Genomic DNA, 11069 nt, shown 5'->3' with positions numbered 1-11069 from the left:
TGAAAGCCTGGGGGGAGATTTCTGTACCAATCTACCCTTGAATTGGAACTATTCTGTGGAATGGCAGGAAAGAAAAAGAAGAAGAAAAAGAAGAAGAAAAAAAAGAAGAAGAAAGAAAAGGAAAAGGGAAAAAGAAAAAGAAAAAAAGGAAAATAAAAATAAAAATAAAAATAAAAATAAAAAGAAAAAGAAAAAGAAAAATGAAAAGAAAAATAAAAAGAAAAAGAAAAAGAAAAAGAAAAAGAAAAAGAAAAAGAAAAAGAAAAAGAAAAAAAAAGAAAAAAAGAAGAAAAAGAAGAAGAAAGAAGAAGAAGAAGAAGAAGAAGAAGAAGAAGAAGAAAGAAGAAAAAGAAAAGGAATGTCATAGCTAGAACAGTAGAACAGCTGGGACCATTTCATCACTGGATGGGTGTAACCCAAATCTGTGTAGTCTAGAGCCTTCCATGCCATTGCCCAGAAACTGGTATCAATAGACCATTTCCACCATCTGCCCAGAGCAGCCTGACCACTCAGGCTATAAGCTGGGTGTTAAGAGGCCTGTGAGACAGGAGGATGCTCCTATCCTCACATCCATTGTGGAACTCCCTGCCCTGAAGGAGGTACTGGGCATTCCTGCCTGAACCTGAGGACAGATAATCTTGGGGGTCTTGGGACTCGCCTCCCCCCCCCCCCATCTCCAGTTTCCCTGCTGTGAGGAGGTTTTTGACCCCTGCTTCCCTCGCTGACACTTTTGGCACACTGGTGTGGGGGTTTTCTTAGGGCAATCCCTTTGAAAACGATCAGCAGCACCACAGCTATAGCAACCACTTTTAGGTCTTGCCCCCTCCTGCACTCTCAGCTGCGTGCTTGTGCTGGTGTGAAGGTAAACCAGCAGGGGAAATGAACCCAACTCAAAAGAGAGATTATAAGTCAGAAGAACAATTTAATAAAATAATACGATAAGTATGATTATACAGACAAACAATTGGTTTTAACCCATAAAACCCAAATGTATAACCCAGCACCCTGGGGCATGAACACAGTGGTGTTTGTTGGGCCTCCTCAGTCCAAAGGAAAAGGAGAGGGGAAAACCTGTTAGTGAGAGTGGTGGTTGCAGTCTGGTCAAGAGTGGTGGTCTCAGTCTGGTCAAGAGTGGTGGCTACAGTCTGGTTGAGAGTGGTGATCTGCAGTCTTTCTCTGAATCCCACGAGTGGTTAAAAAAGTCCCAAGACCCCAAGATTATCTATCCTCAGGTTCAGGCAGGAATGCCCAGTGCCTCCCTCAGGATGGGGAATTCCACCATGGGTGTGAGGACAGGACCACCCTCCTATCTCGCAGGCCTCCTTAACACCCAGCTCATAGCCTGAGGGGTCAGGGGTGCTCTGGGCAGAGGGTGTAAACGGTCTGTTGATACCAGTTTCTGGGCAACGGCATGGAAGGCTCTAGACTACACAGTTTTGGGTTGCACCCATCCAGTGATGAGCTGGTCCCAGCTGTTCTAACTGGGACAGCGCTTAAGGCTGTAGCGATTCCCGCTCCCTCTGCGGCAGCAGGATCCCACGGAGCGGCCCCCGGGCGGCAGCTTCTCCCTCGATCCGTCTTCTCTCGGCTTCTTTTCTTCTCCTGGATCAGTGCACTTCCTATCTTCTTCGAGCTTAGTTTAATCCTACATCTCTCAGCCGCTTGCTGAGATGGGACGCTTTTAAGGCTTTTTTGTGGTAAAAGTGTCCCGAGTTTTCAAACAAACTCGTTCCGGACACTACCGAGTTGCCTTCTTACAAGGCTGTTAAAGCTACGTCCTAATGTAGGTTGTGCCCCACGCGAACGGCGCCGTCTGCGATATCTTAACGTAAAATAAAGAGACAGGACTCGGCAGGTATGGCTACGTAACCAAAGGTTTATTTGAAATTGCCTCCTTATAACTGCCTGACCAATTCAGTGCAGCACGGCACACATTGTTCCTGTGCTGTCCAGGAACCGGAGGACTTGTGGCCGCCTGAGCAAGGTCAGCACCGGTGCCCCTGTAGCCTGTCCAGGCAGTGCAACTCCCAGAATGCACTGTGTGCATCCCTGTAAGGAACACGTCCTTACAGAGGCAGAAGAGGGAGAAGAAGAAGAGCAAGAAGAAGATGAAGAGGAAGAAGAAGAAGAAGAAGAAGAAGAAGAAAGGAGGGAAAAAAGTGGGTCAGCCAGACCGATGGAAAGGAGGAGAGAGAGGAGAAAGAGAGAGAGAGAAGGAGCCACTCCTGGGGAGCAACTGGGACGGGCTGAGCTCTGCACCCCTTATATACCCCTGGGTCAGGGCGGGGTCTGGGGTGTGACAAAGGCCTCTGGGCACCCCCATGTCCCACGTCACAAAGGGCCCTGGAAGGTGCCTGTGTCACAAAGGGCCACCCCCGGCCCCCCATGGACAGCGGGACTGGACCTGGCTCGGGGCATCCTGTGGAGCAAATTGTGCAGCCTCTCTGACAGAATGAGGTAGAGGGATAAATCTGGTTTAGAAAAGAAAGAAATCTTGTTTCCACACAAATCCTTTGGGAAGAAGAGATGTTGGATGAGGAAAAAAACCCCCAAAACTTCAGCAGTACTTTAGGCAAATAGATATTTCCAAGTTTGCCAGTGTGTGGCAGTGGTCCTTTAGCAATGGCAGTCACACAAGGCTGAACACAGTCAAGTTTCATGCTTTGCTGTGGAAGGTCAGCTTGGAAGAGGACCCAGACAGCCGCTCACAGGGCACACAGAGTATTCAAAACAATCTTCCAGACAGCAATTAAGTAAAACCATGTTAAAACCCCAAAAAAATCGTCACAAGACCTACAGTAGCTTGACCTGAGGTGTGACAGAAACGAATTGCTAATAAAACATGCTGAGGAGGAGTAGTTTAAAGGATGCCTTTAACGGTCTTTACAATAAAATAGTTTTCATGAACGGTTCATGTATCTCCCAGAGTTCCTCAGATGAGCTGCTGCCGTGTGATTTTGCCCTCATTAATGGTCTGCAACCCCCCCCCCCAACCAATGTTGAATAATTAACCACTCGGTACCTCTCCAGGACAACCACCTTCTTTGAAATACACCCTGAAGTGCACCACGTTTGAGTAAGGGGCGCAGCTGAAAGCCACCAAGGGTTGGGAATCTCACTGCCTTTTGGAAATTCCCTTGAAAAATCTGCCTTGTTTACAACTCCAGCTCTTGATGACTGCAGGGGCACTGCTTTGGCAGCGGCCTGTGAAGCCAAGAGGCAAACACAAGGAAAAGATCCGTTTCAGGGCTAAGTTTGAAGGTGCGATCTTGGAAATGTCCGTGCAGCTTCTGCCTCAACCTGGAGGCACCTGGTGTGCAGCATCCACAGGGACCAAGGAGAGGGGCAGTGGCACAGGAGCCACTGCTGCTTCTGCTTGCACAGGGATCTCTTTGCTGACCCAGACGTTTAAAATGATAAATGATAAAATCCAGAGGTTGTGGCACGCAAAATGGAGAGACAGCTGACATCTGGCAGTAGGTGCTCCTTTGCCTGTGTGGCTGTCCTGACCCCAGGGAGATGGTGAAGGGAGGAGAAGTAGTGACATCAAGCTGGTTGAAAAAGTGGCTGGCAATCAAGGTTTGCTGGGGGAGTAAGACAGGGGACTGAAAAGCTCTTCTTGGAGCAGGGGAGTGATGGGTGAGTGGTCCAGTTGTCCCTTTTCTGCTCTTCCAAGAGGTGACAGTGTTGGATGCCAACCAGTGAATTTGCTGCACTGTAACAACTGATTTACGTTTTGTTCTCCTTTTTGTCACTACTCTCAAGAACTGAGCCCGTATCCCTGCAGGATGGGAGGGAGGGGGGTGTGGCTTCCACGGCAAGCAAGAGCTCCGCGTGTGCTCCCAAGAGGTGCTGTCACTGCACGAGAGGGGGTATGAGGGAAAGGGGAGAGGGAGAAGTGAAAGAATCCCTGGATTCAGAGCCGGATTCACACTCAGCCTGATAATTCGAAGGTGAAGTGGTAGTTAGTGCCACTGAATGGTATTTACAAGCACTTCAAGGCGTATGCAGAGCACTGAGACAAGAGCTGCTCTGCAGAGACTGTGCTTGCAAATGGTTCCCTTGGCGTTGGGGTGGGATGTGCCTGTAAGAGACTCTGTGCACATTTCCAATGAGGCATTGACAGGCAGCAGGACCTGAACCACCACCTTTTTTTCTTTTTCTTTTTGGGATGAAAACACAGTGGAAAGCTTTCCTAAGAAGGAAATATCCGAAATGCTTCTGCTGACACCCCTTCCCCCCTCCATTTCATCTGGTGGGAAGGACAGCACGTACCAGCCAGCCCCTGAGCCCCACACAGCCCCTCTCTCACTCCCCAGAGAACTGGGAAGCTAAAAGTGAGAAAACCTGTGGGTTGAGCTGAAGACAGTTTAATAGGCGAAGCAAAAGCCACATACACAAGCAAGGCAGAATTCCCCACTTCCCATGGCAGGCAGGTGTTCAGCCAAGCTCAGGAAAGCTGGGATCCATCACGTGTAACAGTGACCTGGGGAGACAAATGCCATCACTCCAAACTTCCCCCCTTCCTTCTTCCCTCATCTCCATATGGTGTGGGATATCCCTGTGGTCAGTTGGGGTCAGCTGTCCTGGCTGTGTCCCCTCCCAGCTCCTTGTGCACTGCCAGCCCACTCGCCTGTGGGGTGGACTGAGGAACAGAAAAGCCCCTGATGGTGTTTAATTGCTGCTCAGCAACAACTAAAACACCCCTGGATTATCAACACTGATTCCAGCACAAATCCAAACCACAGCCCCACACCAGCTGCTATGGAGAAAGTCGACTCTAACTGAGTCAAAACAAGCCCAGGCAGTGATTCCTTTATCTTTGACACGGCTTTATTGCAGGGATCCTACTCCAGCTGGGAGGAGGACAGTAAGAAAAAGAGCTGGACTTCCAAAACAGGGACACCTGACCCTGCAGTGCCTTGGCACTTTAGAAAAGGGAACATGAAACCACAGCACTTTAAAAAGCAAGCGCTGAGAAGGGCAGTGGTTTGAGAAGAAATGCATTTGGGTGCCTGTTGGTTTTGAGGAATGACAGGCTGCTTCTCCTGCCAGCTGTAGCAGGAGCTCCCTCAGTCATTTATTATGAGCTTCACCTCCATGGATCAAGCCCTACTGTTTCTCCCTTGCAGATGGACAGACATGGAGCCTCATGGACCTCCTCTGATGTTGGTTGAGGCATTTGAATAGAAATCACAGTGCTGATGCCACTCACAAGTTGACCAACCCAAAAGTGAATACAACCCAAGTGCGAGGAAGGCTGGACCTCCAGGGCTGTGTCCAGTTCTGGGCAATCATGGAAGAGAGACATGGAGGGGCTGGAGCGTGTGCAGGGAAGGGAATGGAGCTGGGGAAGGGGCTGGAGCAGCAGGAGGGGCTGAGGGAGCTGGGGGGGCTCAGCCTGGAGAAAAGGAGGCTCAGGGGGGACCTTCTGGCTCTGCAACCCCCTGACAGGAGGGGGGAGCCGGGGGGGGTCGGGCTCTGCTCCCAGGGAACAAGGGACAGGAGGAGAGGGAATGGCCTCCAGCTGTGCCAGGGGAGGCTCAGGTTGGATATCAGGAGGAATTTCTCCCTGGAAAGGGTGGTGAGGCCTTGGCAGGGGCTGCCCAGGGAGGTTTGGAGTGCCCATCCCTGGAGGTGTCCAAGGAAGGCCTGGCCGTGGCACTCAGTGCTCTGGGCTGGGGGACAAGGTGGAGATGGGGCACAGGGTGGACTTGATGATCTGGGAGGGCCTTTCCAACCTCAGTGATTTTGTGATTCTGTGAAGGTGCCCCCCAGAGGTGTCACCCTGCCCCTGCTCATTGGTGTGGTCAGTGCAGGGACACGTGTGGCAGAGAACTTGAACTGCACGGGAGGTTGCTCACTGTGACATTTTGGGGACGATGGAGCACGTCTATGACACGGGCCTCTCCCGAACATAGATGGCGCAGCAGTTTAACGAATATCAAACCGTTAATTCCTGCACCGTGGCTCTGAAGCTCCACAGGCTGCTCTCCTCCAGCTCAGTGTCTGCACTGGCACAACCACCCCGGGTTTGAAAGCGGTGGCAGGCAGCTGGGGAGAAAAATCACCTCTAAAGCCACGGTATCTCCAACTAAAACAGCATGTCTGGCTGTGCCCTGACCACAGGCCTGCTGGTCTGTCCTGCTCCCGCAGATGCAGCAGTGAAATAGGTGTTTAAAATCCAGCAAGAGGCTGCCAGAGCCCTCAAAACCTTCTCATTCCTCACGGCAATTAAGGGATTTTGCCTTCATAATCACCCTGTGATAGGGAAGGCAAGCATTCTCCTTTTGCCAGCTGTAAACAGATCTGCGGGATTAAGTGACTGGAGTAAGGTAACTCAGGAACCTGTGGTTGAACTGGAAATTTTGGGATGGGTCTGTGAGCCCTGGCCTGGCTCCCTGCTGTCATCAACAGACTGCCTGCCTGAACCAACAAGCAAATTTGCATCTTCTAAGTGCCTATCACATCACTGAGCTCGGGGATTTGCATTGCTGTCTCAAGTTCCTGATTTCTATTATTAGGTCTATTATATATTTCTGCGTGTTGGATTTGCCGTAGTAAGAGATAATAAAAGATATAAAGAGATAATGTTGTATCCCCAGACTCTATTTCAGTGTGACTGTGACAGTAAGGGTATGAAAACTGTGCTTAAACCAGGCTATTATTTTATTATATCTACTTTCCCAAGCTGTAAAATCCAGAAAAAGGAGCTATAACTGGAGGTGGTTGCAGTGCAGATATACATTGAGTTTCACTGTAAATGAATTGGTATAAAATTGGGAGGGAACACGGCTGAATGAACAGGGAGATGATACTGTTGGGTAATTTAATTTTGATTTCCTTCCGTTTGGTGGATGTGTTTCTTTGGCTTTAGTTTGTGTCAACACTGTATTTCACAATGCAGTTGTGAACTGTATTTCACAATGCAGTTTTTTACTGGTGCGGGTGCAGATCTTTCTCCTTTGATAGCACGACACCGGAGGTTTGTTTGCCCCCTAGGATTGTTTGGAGAGTGTCTCATTTGAATGAGGAAGAGTATTCCACAAGCTGCCACTTGTTGTACGGGCAGAAAATGTAGCTCTGCCGAGGTGGGGCACGGCAGGGAGAAATGCAGGGCATGCTGATCGCTCATCCCAAGGCTTTGTCTGGAGGGCATTCCTTCTGCGAGGCACAATTCTTCCCCTAAGGAAAAGGAGACATTTCCCCTACAGCAATGTTTAGCTATTAAAATCCCCCCTCCACAAGTTCTCTAGGAAATGCCCAGGAGCATTTGCCCACCTCACCGGGTTAATCAGGATCTTTTGGTTGCACACCGAAGGTACCAAACCATGCAAAAGCACAATGGATGGTGTAACATGGTTGCTTTGTTACTCTTAATAACAGTTTTCTTCCTTTGCAATCTCTGATTTCGTTGAGGTGGCTGCTGTCCTATTTTTAGAGGGAATTTTTGGCTGAGGTCTCTCACAGCTGGTTAAAACGTGTAGCTAAAAAGTGTGCAAAACAAATCCCAAGGGAGAAGCAAGACCCATCCTAAACAAACTTTGCTGAACAGGAGATTAGATTTCAAGGAGTAACAGAGTTTAAAATAGGGAGTATTTGCTTCAAGGGCTGCCAAGGATAAATTAGGAAGGAGAAAGGCTCAGGAGGTAGTGGGATGAATGGAGGAGATCTTAGGAGTATGGGAAGAAAAGCAAACCACCATGAATTTAAGCTGGACAAAGAAAGAGAATACAAATATAGGAAAACAGGCTAACAGTTGTGATGGAGAACTGGGTAAAGAGTATTGAAACAAAATCCACTCAGATTTGTGCATATAATTAAAGAAACTTGCTGAACTGTTCTTGCTTTCCATTTGCTTGTGCTGGTCATTAGTGTTCAACCAACTGAGCTGTGGCTCAAAGAGAAATTCTTTCAAAGCTGCAGGTACAAGTATTTGCACAAGCAAACAGCAAAATCATGTCGTGTTAATATTAGCACTGCAATGACTTGCCTTTTCCTCCAGTCAGGAAATGGAAACAATGGCACAAAACTTAATGTGACCAACAGAACTTAGTTGCCGACAGCAAATGGTCCCAGGGAACTGTTCAAGAACAATTGATGGATGCAAAATGGGAGATTGCATCACTTTGAGTCACAAAGGAGTCTATGGAAATAGAAGTGTTGCTGGTTATTCCAAAGATAGAAAGTCATGTTGTCACTGGATGAGCTGACATAAACACGTAAACACCTTCGGTCAGGGGGAAATGAAGGTAATGGTGATGTGGAGGGGGAAAAGAACCAGAATCTGAAGGGCAGTGTGAAGGCATAATGATTGATGGGGGGAGGAAACAAAGGAATTTGGAAATCTGATAACAAAACTGGCATCACAGTGCTCTTTCTAACTGTAGAAGTGCTCAGAAATTGAATAGCCTGTGGTTTCACCAATACCAGTGTCAGGCTCACTGGGCTGTCCCTTCCTCCCTCCTGAATGAACTTTTGATGATGTTTGCTCTTTTCCAGCACTGCTGCATCACTGCATCATTTTCTCTGCCTCCTCACACAACAGGTAACTAAAGATAGCAACTCTTTCCTACGCAGTTCCTTGACAGCTGGCAGTGAATGACCCGTGTCCCTGCAGATGTATTTTTGGTTCAGTTATTCCCTCATTTGTGTTTCACTAATCCTATTATCTCCCAGGCTCCTGGTCCCTTCACCTGTGCAGTGACTGTAACTGCCCAGGGTTTCCCTCATTCCAATAATTTACCTGAACCCTTAGAGGGCTTTTGTGCTTTTTCTGTCTCCTCACTCCCATTACTTTCATTTTTGTGTGTTTCCCCTGCCTTTCTGAGGCCTTAGAAAAATCCTTCTTTGTGATCTGGCCCCCAGTGCTCCTTGCCAGCCCTGCTTTGAAGGGGAGGGGGAGAGAAATGCTGCTCCTAGGGTGTTTTTTTGGGGGGGGGAATTATTCTCAATGAAGGCTTCAGGAACACCTGGCAGGTGTAGCCAAAATAGAGCTGTTTATTGGCGGGGAGTGCAAACCAGGAAAACACATGTGGTGCCTCCTGCCAGTGGCTGAAAAAAATGGGAAAAACCACTTTGATGAAGTATTAAAAGGTTGTTTTGCTTTCACAGATCCCACAGAAAATTCACTACAGCCAGAAATTAAAATACCAGTCCGTACACAATGGCAGTATTGACTCCAGGAGTGTAAGGGAGACACTTGGGATCACGCCCCCCTCTTTCTCGGTCTCTTTCTTGACTATATAGGGAATTTGGTCAGCTAACTGTGGTCTTGAATCACGCCCACGGCAGATGACTAATGCTGCCCTAAACAGAGATCTGTAGTACAAACCCTCACCATTTCCACTGAATGGAGCTGGTGCCTTGGCAGACTGTGGTGCTGGCACAGAGTGCCAAAGGGGGTGACCTCGGCCAGGCCGGTGGCTCCCTCTCATCCCAACCACTCCAGGAGAAATGGCCAGTCGAGGAAAGCCCTCCTGAGCTGGGACAGAGATGCCAACCACTTAGCTCTGGGGATTATTTAGTGGTACCCTCCCTGCTCCGTGCCTTCCCAGGTGGATGGTGCTTGTGGGAGCTGGATAGAGCCAGGCTTCCACCTTCTGCTCCCAGGCTTTTTGGGGGAACAAATACTGTGGAGCAAGAGTGGCTTGCTTTCAGATAGAGGGGTTGGTGAGAAGGAGGGGAAGGGGATGTGGAGCTTTCCAATGCTTCTCCCCATGCTGTGGGCAGTGCTGATGTCTTACCCCGTAGTTAATCCCAGTTTATTCCAGGTTTCTTCAACATCCACTTTATAGTTTCCTTTTTTTTTTTTTAAATCCAGATCTTTATCTTTTGCTTGTTTGTCCAGTTTTCCATAACAAGCTTAATGCTTGTGGAGTCACAACCTCGTTGGGGGAAACCTCCTCTCTTGAGCCTCCCCAGGACAGGCAGAGCCCTGATTGAGCCCCCACCACCCCTTTTCAAGCCCTGAGCACTCACCATCCCTTCTGGATCCCAGAACACACTTCCTAGAGAGGAACCAGATGGGAACCTCGGTGCTGAGGCTGCCTGACTGCTGGTGGTACCGGGGGGGATGTATCTGGGGGGCTGCTGAGAACACAAGCAAAGTGAGGGGCTCCCTCAGCAAAGATCACCGAGCAGCTCCCTGCCAAGGGTGTCTCCCACTGGAGAATTCTAGCCCACTTTCCCGGTTAATCTCTTTTCCAGCAGTGCTGTCACACCTTCCCATTCTCTTTCCTCGCAGCCGCCTCAGTTTTCAAGCTGTTTGTGGCGAGGACGTAATTATTTAAATTGCTCTCCGTACTTACACACGGGCTGTAAAACTAAGAGCTTGAAACAGTGCCCCAGCCTAGATAATGGGCCCTGGAATCTGAAAGGCTAAATTCCAGCTCAGGTAAATTTGCAGCTGGCTACAAATGTCACCAAATTCCTGCTGAGCCACCAAAATTCCTGAAATGCTCCTGAAAAACTTTTTAATGCATTTGAGTCCCTCTTTCTCCTGTTTTGGTTTCAGGGACAGGGCTGTGGCAATGAACCTGTGTCTGCCCCAGAGGTCGGTGCTACAGGAGGGTGATTGTCGCTCATCAAGCACTTAAAAAGAAAAAAAAAAGGCCCTTGAACACACATTGAAACCAAGCTTTTGAATTGAAAATGCACTCGGCGTAAGGTAGTTTGTTGATTCAAAACTCACGCGAGGAGAAAAAAAAAACCCTAGAAAGTCGTGGAAGTGTGGTCTGACAGACTTTCCATCTGTAAAATGCTCGGAGTTTAGAGCCTGGCAGGGCTCAAAAGCCTTGGCAGAGCTGCTGGGGAAGCTGCTGGAGGGCACACCTTGTGCCAGCTGGGCTCTGCTCACCTGTGCCAGACCAGAGGTGATGGGGTTTGCCAGGAATAGAAGCCCTGGTCTTTTGCCAGCTTGTATAAATACTGTTCCCGACAGAAAAACAATAAAGTCGTCGTTTTTCCCCACCTGCGAGCCATGAGGGAAAGTCAGGGGCACTCCTTTTACAGCGGTGCTTCCCTTTGATGGCTCCTTTTCTTATCAGCACAGCTCTGCCAAGTGGCTG

At 48.8% G+C, this 11069-nt stretch overlaps 1 long non-coding RNA gene across 1 annotated transcript; it reads left to right on the top strand.

Annotated features, from left to right (window-relative positions):
* The first annotated feature begins 2388 nt into the window (after nucleotides 1-2388).
* LOC116782112 lies at nucleotides 2389-5265 on the top strand. The gene is made up of 2 exons (XR_004355125.1): nucleotides 2389-2457; nucleotides 5133-5265. It is a non-coding gene; the product is annotated as an uncharacterized LOC116782112 (long non-coding RNA).
* The last annotated feature ends 5804 nt before the right edge of the window (nucleotides 5266-11069 follow it).

The sequence above is a fragment of the Chiroxiphia lanceolata genome, chromosome 2 (assembly GCF_009829145.1).
Source record: "Chiroxiphia lanceolata isolate bChiLan1 chromosome 2, bChiLan1.pri, whole genome shotgun sequence".
In the NCBI taxonomy this organism is placed as follows: domain Eukaryota; kingdom Metazoa; phylum Chordata; class Aves; order Passeriformes; family Pipridae; genus Chiroxiphia; species Chiroxiphia lanceolata.
The sequence above is the reverse complement of the archived record's forward strand: the minus strand, read 5'-3'. Positions and strand labels throughout refer to the sequence as shown.